At 40.8% G+C, this 15696-nt stretch overlaps 3 non-coding genes across 3 annotated transcripts; all 3 read left to right on the top strand.

The window, feature by feature from the left end:
- The first annotated feature begins 2883 nt into the window (after positions 1–2883).
- Positions 2884–2955, top strand: trnap-agg (transfer RNA proline (anticodon AGG)). Its single transcript has one exon. It is a non-coding gene; the product is annotated as a tRNA-Pro (tRNA).
- A 5166-nt stretch (positions 2956–8121) lies between these two features.
- Positions 8122–8193, top strand: trnap-cgg (transfer RNA proline (anticodon CGG)). The gene has a single exon. It is a non-coding gene; the product is annotated as a tRNA-Pro (tRNA).
- Positions 8194–8448: 255 nt separating this feature from the next.
- On the top strand, positions 8449–8520 carry trnap-agg (transfer RNA proline (anticodon AGG)). Its single transcript has one exon. It is a non-coding gene; the product is annotated as a tRNA-Pro (tRNA).
- The last annotated feature ends 7176 nt before the right edge of the window (positions 8521–15696 follow it).

A 15696-nucleotide genomic window follows, 5' to 3' on the forward strand; every position in this document is an offset into this window, starting at 1 on the left:
CGAGCCCAGAATTTGTGTTTGGCTAATGTTGACTGTCAAATTAAGCGAGCCAAAAACTTTGTACCTTAAGAAAACGTTTCTTCCACAATTAAGCCAATGTCGTGCCCATACCAGTATGGTAGAGACTTAGTAAAAGTGTAGTTGGTTCGTCTTCTTAGCAGAACAACCAGCATTTTTTTTATTACCAAGAGACAAAGACTTAACACACATGCCTAACAATAGAGAATTTCGTCAGGAAGACATCAAACGTTAAGCAGTTTTAATGACTCGGTGGTCTACGGGTATGATTCTCACTGTGTGTGCGAGAGGTCCTGGGTCCAAATCCCGGACGAGCCCAGAATTTGTGTTTGGCTAATGTTGACTATTAAATTAAGCGAGCCAAAAACTTTGTACCTTAAGAAAACGTTTCTTCCACAATTTAGCCAATGTCGTACCCATACCAGTATGGTAGAGTCTTGGTAAAAGTGTAGCTTGTTCGTCTTCTTAGCAGAACACTCAGTTTTTTTTATTACCAAGAGACAAAGACTTAAAACACATGCCTAACAATAGAGAATTTCGTCAGGAAGACATCAAACGTTAAGCAGTTTTAATGGCTTGTTGGTCTAGGGGTATGATTCTCACTTAGGGTGCGAGAAATCCCGGGTCCAATTCCCGGACGAGCCCAGAATTTGTGTTTGGCTAATGTTGACTGTTTAATTGAACGCGTTAAAAACTTTGTAACTTAAGAAAACGTTTGTTCCACAATTTAGCCAATGTCGTGCCCATACCAGTATGGTAGAATCTTGGTAAAAGTGTAATTGTTTCGTCTTCTTACCAGAACACTCATTTTTTTTTAATGCCAAGGGAAAAAGACTTAATACACATGCCTAACAATAAAGAATTTCGTCAGGCAGACATCAAACGTTGAGAAGTGTCAATGGCTCGTTGGTCTAGGGGTATGATTCTTACTTCTTGTGCGAGAGGTCCTGGGTCCAAATCCCCCAGGAGCCCAGAATTTGTGTTTGGCTAATGTTGACTGTTTAATTAAGCGAGCCAAAAACTTTGTACCTGAAGTAAATTTTCTTCCACAATTTAGCCAATGTTATGCCAATACCAGTATGGTAGAGACTTAGTAAAAGTGTAGCTGGTTTCGTCTTCTTAGCAGAACACCCAGCATTTTTTAAATACCAAGAGACAAATACTTAACACACATGCCTAACAATAGAGAATTTCGTTAGGAAGACATCAAACGTTAAGCAGTTTTAATGACTCGGTGGTCTACGGGTATGATTCTCACTGTGTGTGCGAGAGGTCCTGGGTCCAAATCCCGGACGAGCCCAGAATTTGTGTTTGGCTAATGTTGACTGTTTAATTGAGCGAGCCAAAAACTTTGTACCTTACGAAAACGTTTCTTCCACAATTTAGCCAATGTCGTGCCCATACCAGTATGGTAGAGACTTGGCAAAAATGTAGCTGCTTCATCTTCTTAGCAGAACACCCAGCATCTTTTTATTACCAAGAGACAAAGACTTAATACACATGCCTAACAATAGAGAATTTCGTCAGTCAGACATCAAACCTTAACTGGTTTTGTTGGCTCGTTGGTCTAGGGGTATGATTCTCGCTTTGGGTGCGAGAGGTCCAGGGTCCAACTCCCGGACGAGCCCAGAATTTGTGTTTGGCTAATGTTGACTGTTTAATTAAGCGAGCCAAAAACTTTGTACCTTAAGTAAATTTTCTTCAACAATTTAGCCAATGTCGTGCCCATACCAGTATGGTAGAGTCTTGGCAAAAGTGTAGCTGGTTCATCTTCTTAGCAGAACACCCAGCATCTTTTTATTACCAAGAGACAAAGACTTAATACACATGCCTAACAATAGAGAATTTCGTCAGTCAGACATCAAACCTTAAATGGCTTTTATGGCTCGTTGGTCTAGGGGTATGATTCTTGCTTAGGGTGCGAGAGGTCCCGTGTTCAGTTTCCAGATGAGCCCTGAATTTGTGTTTGGCTAATGTTGACTGTTTAATTGAGCGCGTTAAAAACTTTACAACTTAAGAAAACGTTTCTTCCACAATTTAGCCGATGACGTGCCCATACCAGTATGGTAGAGTCTTGGTAAAAGTGTAGCTGGTTCGTCTTCTTAGCAGAACTCCCATCATTTTTTTATTACCAATAGACAAATACTTAATACACATCCCTAACAATAGAGAATTTCGTCAGGAAGACATCAAACGTTAAGCAGTTTTAATGGCTCGTTGGTCTAGGGGTATGATTCTCTCATAGGGTGCGAGAGGTCTGGGGTCCAATTACCGGACGTGCCCAGAATTTGTGTTTGGCTAATGTTTACTGTTTAATTGATCGCGTTAAAAACTTTGTACTTTAAGAAAACGTTTCTTCCACAATTTAGCCGATGTCGTGCCCATACCAGTATGGTAGAGTCTTGGTAAAAGTGTAGCTGGTTCGTCTTCTTAGCAGAACACTCAGTTTTTTTTATTACCAAGAGACAAAGACTTAACACACATGCCTAACAATAGAGAATTTCGTCAGGAAGACATCAAACGTTAAGCAGTTTTAATGACTCAGTGGTCTACGGGTATGATTCTCACTGTGTCTGCGAGAGGTCCTGGGTCCAAATCCCGGACGAGCCCAGAATTTGTGTTTGGCTAATGTTGACTGTTAAATTAAGCGAGCCAAAAACTTTGTACCTTAAGAAAACGTTTTTTCCACAATTTAGCCAATGTCGTGCCCATACAAGTATGGTAGAATCTTGGTAAAAGTGTAATTGTTTCGTCTTCTTACCAGAACACTCATTTTTTTTTAATGCCAAGGGAAAAAGACTTAATACACATGCCTAACAATAAAGAATTTCGTCAGGCAGACATCAAATGTTGAGGTGTTTTAATGGCTCGTTGGTCTAGGGGTATGATTCTCGCTTAGGGTGCGAGAGGTCCTGGGTCCAATTCCCGGACGAGCCCAGAAGTTGTGTTTAGCTAATGTTGACTGTTAAATTAAGCGAGTCAAAAACTTTGTACCTTACGAAAACGTTTCTTCCACAATTTAGCCAATGTCGTACCCATACCAGTATGGTAGAGTCTTGGTAAAAGTGTAGCTGGTTCGTCTTCTTAGCAGAACACTCAGTTTTTTTTATTACCAAGAGACAAAGACTTAACACACATGCCTAACAATAGAGAATTTCGTCAGGAAGACATCAAACGTTAAGCAGTTTTAATGGCTTGTTGGTCTAGGGGTATGATTTTCACTTAGGGTGCGAGAGGTCCCGGGTCCAATTCCCGGACGAGCCCAGAATTTGTGTTTGGCTAATGTTGACTGTTTAATTGAACGCGTTAAAAACTTTGTACCTTAAGGAAAAGTTTCTTCCACAATTTAGCCGATGTCGTGCCCATACCAGTATGGTAGAGACTTGGCAAAAGTGTAGCTGGTTCATCTTCTTAGCAGAACACCCAGCATCTTTTTATTACCAAGAGACAAAGACTTAATACACATGCCTAACAATAGAGAATTTCGTCAGTCAGACATCAAACCTTAACTGGTTTTAATGGCTCGTTGGTCTAGGGGTATGATTCTCGCTTCGGGTGCGAGAGGTCCCAGGTCCAAATCCCGGACGAGCCCAGAATTTGTGTTTGGCTAATGTTGACTTTTGAATTAAGCGAGCCAAAAACTTTGTACATTAAGAAAATATTTCTTCCACAATTTAGCCAATGTCGTGCCCATACCAGTATGGTAGTCTTGGCAAAAGTGTAGCTGGTTCGTCTTCTTAGCAGAACACCCAGCATTTTTTTATTACCAAGATAAAAAGACTTAACACACATGCCTAACAATAGAGAATTTCGTCAGGAAGACATCAAACGTTAAGCAGTTTTAATGACTCGGTGGTCTACGGGTATGATTCTCACTGTGTGTGCGAGAGGTCCTGGGTCCAAATCCCTGACGATCCCAGAATTTGTGTTTGGCTAATGTTGACTGTTTAATTGAGCGAGCCAAAAACTTTGTACCTTACGAAAACGTTTCTTCCACAATTTAGCCAATGTCGTGCCCATACCAGCATGGTAGAGACTTGACAAAAATGTAGCTGGTTCATCTTCTTAGCAGAACACCCAGCATCTTTTTATTACCAAGAGACAAAGACTTAATCCACATGCCTAACAATAGAGAATTTCATCAGGAAGACATCAAACGTTAAGCAGTTTTAATGACTCAGTGGTCTACGGGTATGATTCTCACTGTGTCTGCGAGAGGTCCTGGGTCCAAATCCCGGACGAGCCCAGAATTTGTGTTTGGCTAATGTTGACTGTTAAATTAAGCGAGCCAAAAACTTTGTACCTTAAGAAAACGTTTCTTCCACAATTTAGCCAATGTCGTGCCCATACCAGTATGGTAGAATCTTGGTAAAAGTGTAATTGTTTCGTCTTCTTACCAGAACACTCATTTTTTTTTAATGCCAAGGGAAAAAGACTTAATACACATGCCTAACAATAAAGAATTTCGTCAGGCAGACATCAAATGTTGAGGTGTTTTAATGGCTCGTTGGTCTAGGGGTATGATTCTCGCTTACGGTGCGAGAGGTCCTGGGTCCAATTCGCGGACGAGCCCAGAAGTTGTGTTTGGCTAATATTGACTGTTAAATTAAGCGAGTCAAAAACTTTGTACCTTAACAAAAAGTTTCTTCCACAATTTAGCCGATGTCGTGCCCATACCAGTATGGTAGAGTCTTGGTAAAAGTGTAGCTGGTTCGTCTTCTTAGCAGAACACCCAGCATTTTTTTATTACCAAGAGAAAAAGACTTAACACACATGCCTAACAATAGAGAATTTTGTCAGGAAGACATCAAACGTTGAGAAGTTTCAATGGCTCGTTGGTCTAGGGGTATGATTCTTACTTCTTGTGCGAGAGGTCCTGGGTCCAAATCCCCCAGGAGCCCAGAATTTGTGTTTGGCTAATGTTGACTGTTTAATTAAGCGAGCCAAAAACTTTGTACCTGAAGTAAATTTTCTTCCACAATTTAGCCAATGTTATGCCAATACCAGTATGGTAGAGACTTAGTAAAAGTGTAGCTGGTTTCGTCTTCTTAGCAGAACACCCAGCATTTTTTAAATACCAAGAGACAAATACTTAACACACATGCCTAACAATAGAGAATTTCGTCAGGAAGACATCAAACGTTAAGCAGTTTTAATGACTCGGTGGTCTACGGGTATGATTCTCACTGTGTGTGCGAGAGGTCCTGGGTCCAAATCCCGGACGAGCCCAGAATTTGTGTTTGGCTAATGTTGACTGTTTAATTGAGCGAGCCAAAAACTTTGTACCTTACGAAAACGTTTCTTCCACAATTTAGCCAATGTCGTGCCCATACCAGTATGGTAGAGACTTGACAAAAATGTAGCTGGTTCATCTTCTTAGCAGAACACCCAGCATCTTTTTATTACCAAGAGACAAAGACTTAATACACATGCCTAACAATAGAGAATTTCGTCAGTCAGACATCAAACCTTAACTGGTTTTAATGGCTCGTTGGTCTAGGGTTATGATTCTCGCCTTGGGTGCGAGAGGTCCAGGGTCCAACTCCCGGACGAGCCCAGAATTTGTGTTTGGATAATGTTGACTGTTTAATTAAGCGAGCCAAAAACTTTGTACCTTAACTAAATTTTCTTCAACAATTTAGCCAATGTCGTGCCCATACCAGTATGGTAGAGTCTTGGCAAAAGTGTAGCTGGTTCATCTTCTTAGCAGAACACCCAGCATCTTTTTATTACCAAGAGACAAAGACTTAATACACATGCCTAACAATAGAGAATTTCGTCAGTCAGACATCAAACCTTAAATGGCTTTTATGGCTCGTTGGTCTAGGGGTATGATTCTTGCTTAGGGTGCGACAGGTCCTGGGTCCAAATCCTGGACGAGCCCAGAAGCTGTGTTTGGCTAATGTTGACTGTTAAATTAAGCGAGCCAAAAACTTTGTACATTAAGAAAATGTTTCTTCCACAATTTAGCCAATGTCGTGCCCATACCAGTATGGTAGAATCTTGGTAAAAGTGTAATTGTTTCGTCTTCTTACCAGAACACTCATTTTTTTTTAATGCCAAGGGAAAAAGACTTAATACACATGCCTAACAATAAAGAATTTCGTCAGGCAGACATCAAATGTTGAGGTGTTTTAATGGCTCGTTGGTCTAGGGTTATGATTCTCGCTTTGGGTGCGAGAGGTGCCGTGTCCAAATCCCGGACCAGCCCAGAATTTCTGTTTGGCTAATGTTGACTGTTTAATTAAGCGAGCCAAAAACTTTGTACCTTAAGTCAATTTTCTTCAACAATTTAGCCAATGTCGTGCCCATACCAGTATGGTAGAGTCTTGGCAAAAGTGTAGCTGGTTCATCTTCTTAGCAGAACACCCAGCATTTTTTTATTACCAAGAGACAAAGACTTCATACACATGCCTAACAATAAAGAATTTCGTCAGTCAGACATCAAACCTTAAATGGTTTTAATGGCTCGTTGGTCTGGGGGTATGATTCTCGCTTTGGGTGAGAGAGGTCCCGGGTCCAAATCCCGGACGAACCCAGAATATCTGTTTGGCTAATGTTGACTGTTAAATTAAGCGAGTCAAAAACTTTGTACCTTAACAAAACGTTTCTTCCACAATTTAGCCAATGTCGTACCCATACCAGTATGGTAGAGTCTTGGCAAAAGTGTAGCTGGTTCGTCTTCTTAGCAGAACACCCAGCATTTTTTTATTACCAAGAGACAAATACCTAATACACATGCGTAACAATAGAGAATTTCGTCAGGAAGACAACAAATGTTGAGCAGTTTTAATGGTTTGTTGGTCTAGGGTTATGATTCTCGCCTTGGGTGTGAGTAGTCCAGCGTCCAACTCCCGGACGAGCCCAGAATTTGTGTTTGGCTAATGTTTACTGCTTAATTGATTGCGTTAAAAACTTTGTACTTTAAGAAAACGTTTCTTCCACAATTTAGCCGATGTCGTGCCCATACCAGTATGGTAGAGTCTTGGTAAAAGTGTAGCTGGTTCGTCTTCTTAGCAGAACACTCAGTTTTTTTTATTACCAAGAGACAAAGACTTAACACACATGCCTAACAATAGAGAATTTCGTCAGGAAGACATCAAACGTTAAGCAGTTTTAATGGATTGTTGGTGTAGGGGTATGATTGTCGCCTTGGGTGCGAGAGGTCCCGGGTCCAATTCCCGGACGAGCCCAGAATTTGTGTTTGGCTAATGTTGACTGTTTAATTGAACGCGTTAAAAACTTTGTACCTTAAGAAAAAGTTTCTTCCACAATTTAGCCAATGTCGTGCCCATACCAGTATGGTAGTCTTGGCCAAAGTGTAGCTGGTTCGTCTTCTTAACAGAACACCCAGCATTTTTTTATTACCAAGAGAAAAAGACTTAACACACATGCCTAACAATAGAGAATTTTGTCAGGAAGACATCAAACATTGAGAAGTTTCAATGGCTCGTTGGTCTAGGGGTATGATTCTTACTTCTTGTGCGAGAGGTCCTGGGTCCATATCCCCCACGAGCCCAGAATTTGTGTTTGGCTAATGTTGACTGTTTAATTAAGCGAGCCAAAAACTTTGTACCTGAAGTAAATTTTCTTCCACAATTTAGCCAATGTTATGCCAATACCAGTATGGTAGAGACTTAGTAAAAGTGTAGCTGGTTTCGTCTTCTTAGCAGAACACCCAGCATTTTTTAAATACCAAGAGACAAATACTTAACACACATGCCTAACAATAGAGAATTTCGTCAGGAAGACATCAAACGTTAAGCAGTTTTAATGACTCGGTGGTCTACGGGTATGATTCTCACTGTGTGTGCGAGAGGTCCTGGGTCCAAATCCCGGACGAGCCCAGAATTTGTGTTTGGCTAATGTTGACTGTTTAATTGAGCGAGCCAAAAACTTTGTACCTTACGAAAACGTTTCTTCCGCAATTTAGCCAATGTCGTGCCCATACCAGTATGGTAGAGACTTGACAAAAATGTAGCTGGTTCATCTTCTTAGCAGAACACCCAGCATCTTTTTATTACCAAGAGACAAAGACTTAATACAGATGCCTAACAATAGAGAATTTCGTCAGTCAGACATCAAACCTTAACTGGTTTTAATGGCTCGTTGGTCTAGGGGTATGATTCTCGCTTCGGGTGCGAGAGGTCCCGGGTCCAAATCCTGGACGAGCCCAGAAGTTGTGTTTGGCTAATGTTGACTGTTAAATTAAGCGAGCCAAAAACTTTGTACCTTAAGAAAACGTTTCTTCCACAATTTCGCCAATGTCGTGCCCATACCAGTACAGTAGAATCTTGGTAAAAGTGTAATTGTTTCGTCTTCTTACCAAAACACTCATTTTTTTTTAATGCCAAGAGAAAAAGACTTAATACACATGCCTAACAATAAAGAATTTCGTCAGGCAGACATCAAATGTTGCGGTGTTTTAATGGCTCGTTGGTCTAGGGGTATGATTCTCGCTTAGGGTGCGAGAGGTCCTGGGTCCAATTCCCGGACGAGCCCAGAAGTTGTGTTTGGCTAATGTTGACTGTTAAATTAAGCGAGTCAAAAACTTTGTACCTTAACAAAACGTTTCTTCCACAATTTAGCCAACGTCGTACTCATACCAGTATGGTAGAGTCTTGTCAAAAATGTAGCTGGTTCGTCTTCTTAGCAGAACACCCAGCATTTTTTTATTACCAAGAGACAAATACCTAATACACATGCGTAACAATAGAGAATTTCGTCAGGAAGACAACAAATGTTGAGCAGTTTTAATGGTTTGTTGGTCTAGGGGTATGATTCTTACTTCTTGTGCGAGAGGTCCTGGGTCCAAATCCCCCAGGAGCCCAGAATTTGTGTTTGGCTAATGTTGACTGTTTAATTAAGCGAGCCAAAAACTTTGTACCTGAAGTAAATTTTCTTCCACAATTTAGCCAATGTTATGCCAATACCAGTATGGTAGAGACTTAGTAAAAGTGTAGCTGGTTTCGTCTTCTTAGCAGAACACCCAGCATTTTTTAAATACCAAGAGACAAATACTTAACACGCATGCCTAACAATAGAGAATTTCGTCAGTAAGACATAAAACGTTGAGCAGTTTTAATGGCTCGTTGGTCTAGGGGTTGATTGTTGCTTCAGGTGCCAGAGGTCCAGGGTCCAAATCCCGCAGGAGCCCATAATTTGTTTTTGGCTAATGTTGACTGTTTAATTCAGCGAGCCAAAAACTTTGTACCTTAAGTAAATTTTCTTCCACAATTTAGCCAATGTCGTGCCCATACCAGTATGGTAGAATCTTGGTAAAAGTGTAGCTGTTTCGTCTTCTTACCAGAACACTCAGTTTTTTTTAATGCCTAGAGAAAAAGACTTAATACACATGCCTAACAATAGAGAATTTCGTCAGGAAGACAACAAATGTTGAGCAGTTTTAATGGCTTCTTGGTCTAGGGTTATGATTCTCGCCTTGGGTGCGAGTCGTCCAGGGTCCAACTCCCGGACGAGCCCAGAATTTGTGTTTGGCTAATGTTTACTGTTTAATTGAGCGCGTTAAAAACTTTGTACCTTAAGAAAACGTTTCTTCCACAATTTAGCCGATGTCGTGCCCATACCAGTATGGTAGAGTCTTGGTAAAAGTGTAGCTCGTTCGTCTTCTTTGCAGAACACTCAGTTTTTTTTAATGCCAAGAGAAAAAGACTTAATACACATGCCTAACAATAAAGAATTTCGTCAATCAGACATCAAATATTGAGGTGTTTCAATGGCTCGTTGGTCTAGGGGAATGATTCTTGTTTAGGGTGCGAGAGGTCCTGGGTCCAATTCCCGCACGAGCACACAAGTTGTGTTTGGCTAAAGTTGACTGTTAAATTAAGCGAGCCAAAAACTTTGTACCTTAAGAAAACTTTAATTCCACAATTTAGCTAATGTCGTGCCCATACCAGTATAGTAGAGACTTAGTAAAAGTGTAGCTGGTTCGTCTTCTTAGCAGAACACCCATCATTTTTTTTATTACCAAGAGACAAAGACTTAACACGCATGCCTAACAATAGAGAATTTCGTCAGTAAGACATAAAACGTTGAGCAGTTTAAATGGCTCGTTGGTCTAGGGGTTGATTGTTGCTTCAGGTGCCAGAGGTCCAGGGTCCAAATCCCGCAGGAGCCCATAATTTGTGTTTGGCTAATGTTGACTGTTTAATTCAGCGTGCCAAAAACTTTGTACCTTAAGTAAATTTTCTTCCACAATTTAGCCAATGTCGTGCCCATACCAGTATGGTAGAATCTTGGTAAAAGTGTAGCTGTTTCGTCTTCTTAGCAGAACACTCAGTTTTTTTTAATGCCAAGAGAAAAAGACTTAATACACATGCCTAACAATAAAGAATTTTGTCAGGAAGACATCAAATGTTGAGGTGTTTTAATGGCTCGTTGGTCTAGGGGTATGATTCTCGCTTAGGGTGCGAGAGGTCCCGCGTCCAATTCCCGGACGAGCCCTGAATTTGTGTTTGGCTAATGTTGACTGTTTAATTGAACGCGTTAAAAACTTTGTACCTTAAGAAAAAGTTTCTTCCACAATTTAGCCGATGTCGTGCCCATACCAGTATGGTAGAGAGTTAGTAAAAGTGTAGCTGGTTTGTCTTCTTAGCAGAACACTCAGTTTTTTTTAATGCCAAGAGAAAAAGACTTAATACACATGCCTAACAATAAAGAATTTTGTCAGGAAGACATCAACTTTTGAGGTGTTTTATTGGCTCGTTGGTCTAGGGGTATGATTCTCGCTTCGGTTGCGAAAGGTCCCGGGTCCAAATCCCGGACGAGCCCAGAAGTTGTGTTTGGCTAATGTTGACTGTTAAATTAAGCGAGCCAAAAACTTTGTACCTTAAGAAAATGTTTCTTCCACAATTTAGCCAATGTCGTGCCCATACCAGTATGGTAGAATCTTGGTAAAAGTGTAGCTGTTTCGTCTTCTTACCAGAACACTCATTTTTTTTAATGCCAAGAGAAAAAGACTTAATTCATATGCCTAAAAATAAAGAATTTCGTCAAGCAGACATCAAATGTTGAGGTGTTTTAATGGCTCGTTGGTCTAGGGTTATGATTCTCGCTGAGGGTGCGGGAGGTCTGGGGTCCAACTCCTGGACGAGCTCAGAATTTGTGTTTGGCTAATGTTGACTGTTAAATTAAGCGAGCCAAAAGCTTTGTACCTTAAGAAAACGTTTCTTCCACAATTTAGCCAATGTCCTTCCCATACCAGTATGGTAGAGTCTTGGTAAAATTGTAGCTGGTTCGTCTTCTTAGCAGAACACCCAGCATTTTTTTATTACCAAGAGAAAAAGACTTCACGCACATGCCTAACAATAGAGAATTTCGTAAGGAAGACATCAAACGTTAAGCAGTTTTAATGGCTCGTTGGTCTAGGGGTATGATTCTCGCTTCGGGTGAGAGAGGTCCTGGGTCCAAATACCGGACGAGCCCAAAATTTGTGTTTGGCTAATGTTGACTGTTTAATTGAGCGCTCTAAAAACTTTGTACCTTAAGAAAACGTTTCTTCCACAAGTAAGCCAATGTCGTGCCCATACCAGTATGGTAGAGACTTAGTAAAAGTGTAGCTGTTTGTCTTCTTAGCAGGACTCTCATTTTTTTTTAATGCCAAGTGAAAAAGACTTAATTTACATGCCTAACAATAAAGAATTTCGTCAGGCAGACATCAAATGTTGAGGTGTTTTAATGGCTCGTTGGTCTAGCCGTATGATTCTTGCTTAGGGTGCGAGAGGTCCCGGCTCCAATTCCCTGACGAACCCAGAATTTGTGTTTGGATATGGTTGACTGTTTAATTAAGCAAACCAAAAGCTTTGTACCTTAAGAAAATGTTTCTTCCACAGTTTATCCAATGTCGTGCCCATACCAGTATGGTAGTCTTGGCAAAAGTGTAACTGGTTCGTCTTCTTAGCAGAACACCCGCCATCTTTTTATTACCAAGAGACAAAGACTTAATACACATGCCTAACAATAGAGAATTTCGTCAGTCAGACATCAAACCTTAAATGGTTTTAATTGCTCGTTGGTCTAGGGGTATGATTCTCGCTTTGGGTGCGAGAGGTCCTGGGTCCAAATCCCGGACGAGCCCAGAATTTGTGTTTGGCTAATGTTGACTGTTTAATTGAGCGCGCTAAAAACTTTGTACCTTAAGAAAACGTTTCTTCCACAATTTAGCCAATGTCGTGCCCATACCAGTATGGTAGAGACTTAGTAAAAGTGTAGCTGGTTCGTCTTCTTAGCAGAACACTCAGGTTTTTTTTAATGCCAAGAGAAAAAGACTTAATACACATGCCTAACAATAAAGATTTTCGTCAGGCAGACATCAAATGTTGAGGTGTTTTAACGTTGGTCTAGGGGTATGATTCTTGCTTAGGGTACGAAAGGTCTGGGGTCCAATTCCCGGATGAGCCCAGAATTTGTGTTTGGCTAATGTTGACTGTTAAATTAAGTGAACCAAAAGCTTTGTACCTTAAGAAAATGTTTCTTCCACAGTTTAGCCAATGTCGTGCCCATACCAGTATGGTAGTCTGGGCAAAAGTGTAGCTGGTTCGTCTTCTTTGCAGAACACCCAGCATTTTTTTATTACCCAGAGAAAAAAACTTAACACACATGCCTAACAATAGAGAATTTCTTTAGAAAGACATCAAACGTTGACAAGTTTTTAAAGGCTCCTTGGTCTAGGGGTATGATTCTTGCTTTGGGTGCGAGAGGTCCCGGGTTTAGATCCCGGACGAGCCCAGAATTTGTGTTTGGCTAATGTTGACAGTTTAATTAAGCGAGCCAAAAACTTTGTACCTTAAGTAAATTTCCTTCAACAATTTAGCCAATGTCGTGCCCATACCAGTATGGTAGAGTCTTGGCAAAAGTGCAGCTGGTTCATCTTCTTAGCAGAACACCCAGCATCTTTTTATTGCCAAGAGACAAAGACGTAATACACATGCCTATCAATAGAGAAATTTCGTCAGGAAGACATCAAACGTTAAGCCCTTTTAATGGCTCGTTGGTCTAGGGGTATGATTCTTGCTTTGGGTGCGAGAGGTCCTGGGTCCAATTCCCGGACGAGCCCAGAAGTTGTGTTTGGCTATTGTTGACTGTTAAATTAAGCGAGCTAAAAACTTTGTACCTTAAGAAAACGTTTCTTCCACAATTTAGCCGATGTCGTGCCCATACCAGTATGGTAGAGTCTTGGTAAAAGTGTAGCTGGTTCGTCTTCTTTGTAGAACACCCAGCATTTTTTTATTACCTAGAGACAAATACTTAATACACATGCGTAACAATAGAGAATTTCGTCAGTCAGACATCAAACCTTTAATGGTTTAAATGGCTCGTTGGTCTAGGGGTATGATTCTCGCTTAGGGTGCGAGAGGTCCCGCGTCCAATTCCCGGACGAGCCCTGAATTTGTGTTTGGCTAATGTTGACTGTTTAATTGAACGCGTTAAAAACTTTGTACCTTAAGAAAAAGTTTCTTCCACAATTTAGCCGATGTCGTGCCCATACCAGTATGGTAGAGAGTTAGTAAAAGTGTAGCTGGTTTGTCTTCTTAGCAGAACACTCAGTTTTTTTTAATGCCAAGAGAAAAAGACTTAATACACATGCCTAACAATAAAGAATTTTGTCAGGAAGACATCAACTTTTGAGGTGTTTTATTGGCTCATTGGTCTAGGGGTATGATTCTCGCTTAGGGTGCGAGAGGTCCCGGGTCCAACTCCCGGACGAGCCCAGAATTTGTGTTTGGCTAATGTTGACTGTTAAATTAAGCGAGCCAAAAGCTTTGTACCTTAAGAAAACGTTTCTTCCACAATTTAGCCAATGTCGTTCCCATACCAGTATGGTAGAGTCTTGGTAAAATTGTAGCTGGTTCGTCTTCTTAGCAGAACACCCAGCATTTTTTTATTACCAAGAGAAAAAGACTTAACACACATGCCTAACAATAGAGAATTTCGTAAGGAAGACATCAAACCTTAAATGGTTTTAATGGCTCGTTGGTCTAGGGGTATGATTCTCGCTTCGGTTGCGAAAGGTCCCGGGTCCAAATCCCGGACGAGCCCAGAAGTTGTGTTTGGCTAATGTTGACTGTTAAATTAAGCGAGCCAAAAACTTTGTACCTTAAGAAAATGTTTCTTCCACAATTTAGCCAATGTCGTGCCCATACCAGTATGGTAGAATCTTGGTAAAAGTGTAGCTGTTTCGTCTTCTTACCAGAACACTCATTTTTTTTAATGCCAAGAGAAAAAGACTTAATTCACATGCCTAAAAATAAAGAATTTCGTCAAGCAGACATCAAATGTTGAGGTGTTTTAATGGCTCGTTGGTCTAGGGGTATGATTCTCGCTGAGGGTGCGGGAGGTCCGGGGTCCAACTCCTGGACGAGCTCAGAATTTGTGTTTGGCTAATGTTGACTGTTAAATTAAGCGAGCCAAAAGCTTTGTACCTTAAGAAAACGTTTCTTCCACAATTTAGCCAATGTCCTTCCCATACCAGTATGGTAGAGTCTTGGTAAAATTGTAGCTGGTTCGTCTTCTTAGCAGAACACCCAGCATTTTTTTATTACCAAGAGAAAAAGACTTCACGCACATGCCTAACAATAGAGAATTTCGTAAGGAAGACATCAAACGTTAAGCAGTTTTAATGGCTCGTTGGTCTAGGGGTATGATTCTCGCTTCGGGTGAGAGAGGTCCTGGGTCCAAATACCGGACGATCCCAGAATTTGTGTTTGGCTAATGTTTACTGTTTAATTGATCGCTTTAAAAACTTTGTACCTTAACAAATCGTTTCTTCCACAATTTAGCAGATGTCGTGCCCATACCAGTATGGTAGAATCTTGGTAAAAGTGTAGCTGGTTCGTCTACTTAGCAGAACACTCAGTTTTTTTTATTACCAAGAGACAAAGACTTAACACACATGCCTAACAATAGAGAATTTCGTCAGTCAGACATCAAACCTTGAATGGTTTAAATGGCTCGTTGGTCTAGGGGTATGATTCTGGCTTAAGGTGGGAGAGGTCCCGGGTCCAAATCCCGGACGAGCCCAGAATTTATGTTTGGCTAATGTTGACTGTTTAATTGAGCGAGCTAAAAACTTTGTACCTTAAGAAAACGTTTCTTCCACAATTTAGCAAATGTCGTGCCCATACCAGTATGGTAGAGAGTTAGTAAAAGCGTAGCTGGTTCGTCTTCTTAGCAGGACTCTCATTTTATTTTAATGCAAAGAGAAAAAGACTTAACACACATGCCTAACAATAGAGAATTTTGTCAGGCAGACATCAAATGTTGAGATGTTTTGATGGCTCGTTGGTCTAGGGGTATGATTCTCGCTTAGGGTGGGAGAGGTCAGTGGTCCAATTCCCGGACGATCCCAGAAGTTGTGTTTGGCTAATGTTGACTGTTAAATTAAGCGAGCCAAAAACTTTGTGCCTTAAGAAAACATTTCTTCCATAATTTAGCCAATGTCGTGCCCATACCAGTATGGTAGAGTCTTGGCAAAAGTGTAGCTGGTTCGTCTTCTTAGCAGAACACCCAGCATTTTTTTTATTACCGAGAGACAAAGACTTAAGACACAGGCCTAACAATAGAGAATTTTGTCATTCAGACATCAAACCTTAAATGTTTAAAATGGCTCGTTGGTCTAGGGGTATGATTCTTGTTTCGGGTGCGAGAGGTCCTGGGTCC

The sequence above is a fragment of the Cebidichthys violaceus genome, unplaced genomic scaffold, assembly GCF_023349555.1.
Source record: "Cebidichthys violaceus isolate CVI_PGR_0920_01 unplaced genomic scaffold, fCebVio1.0.p SCAF_32, whole genome shotgun sequence".
Classification (NCBI taxonomy): Eukaryota; Metazoa; Chordata; class Actinopteri; order Perciformes; family Stichaeidae; genus Cebidichthys; species Cebidichthys violaceus.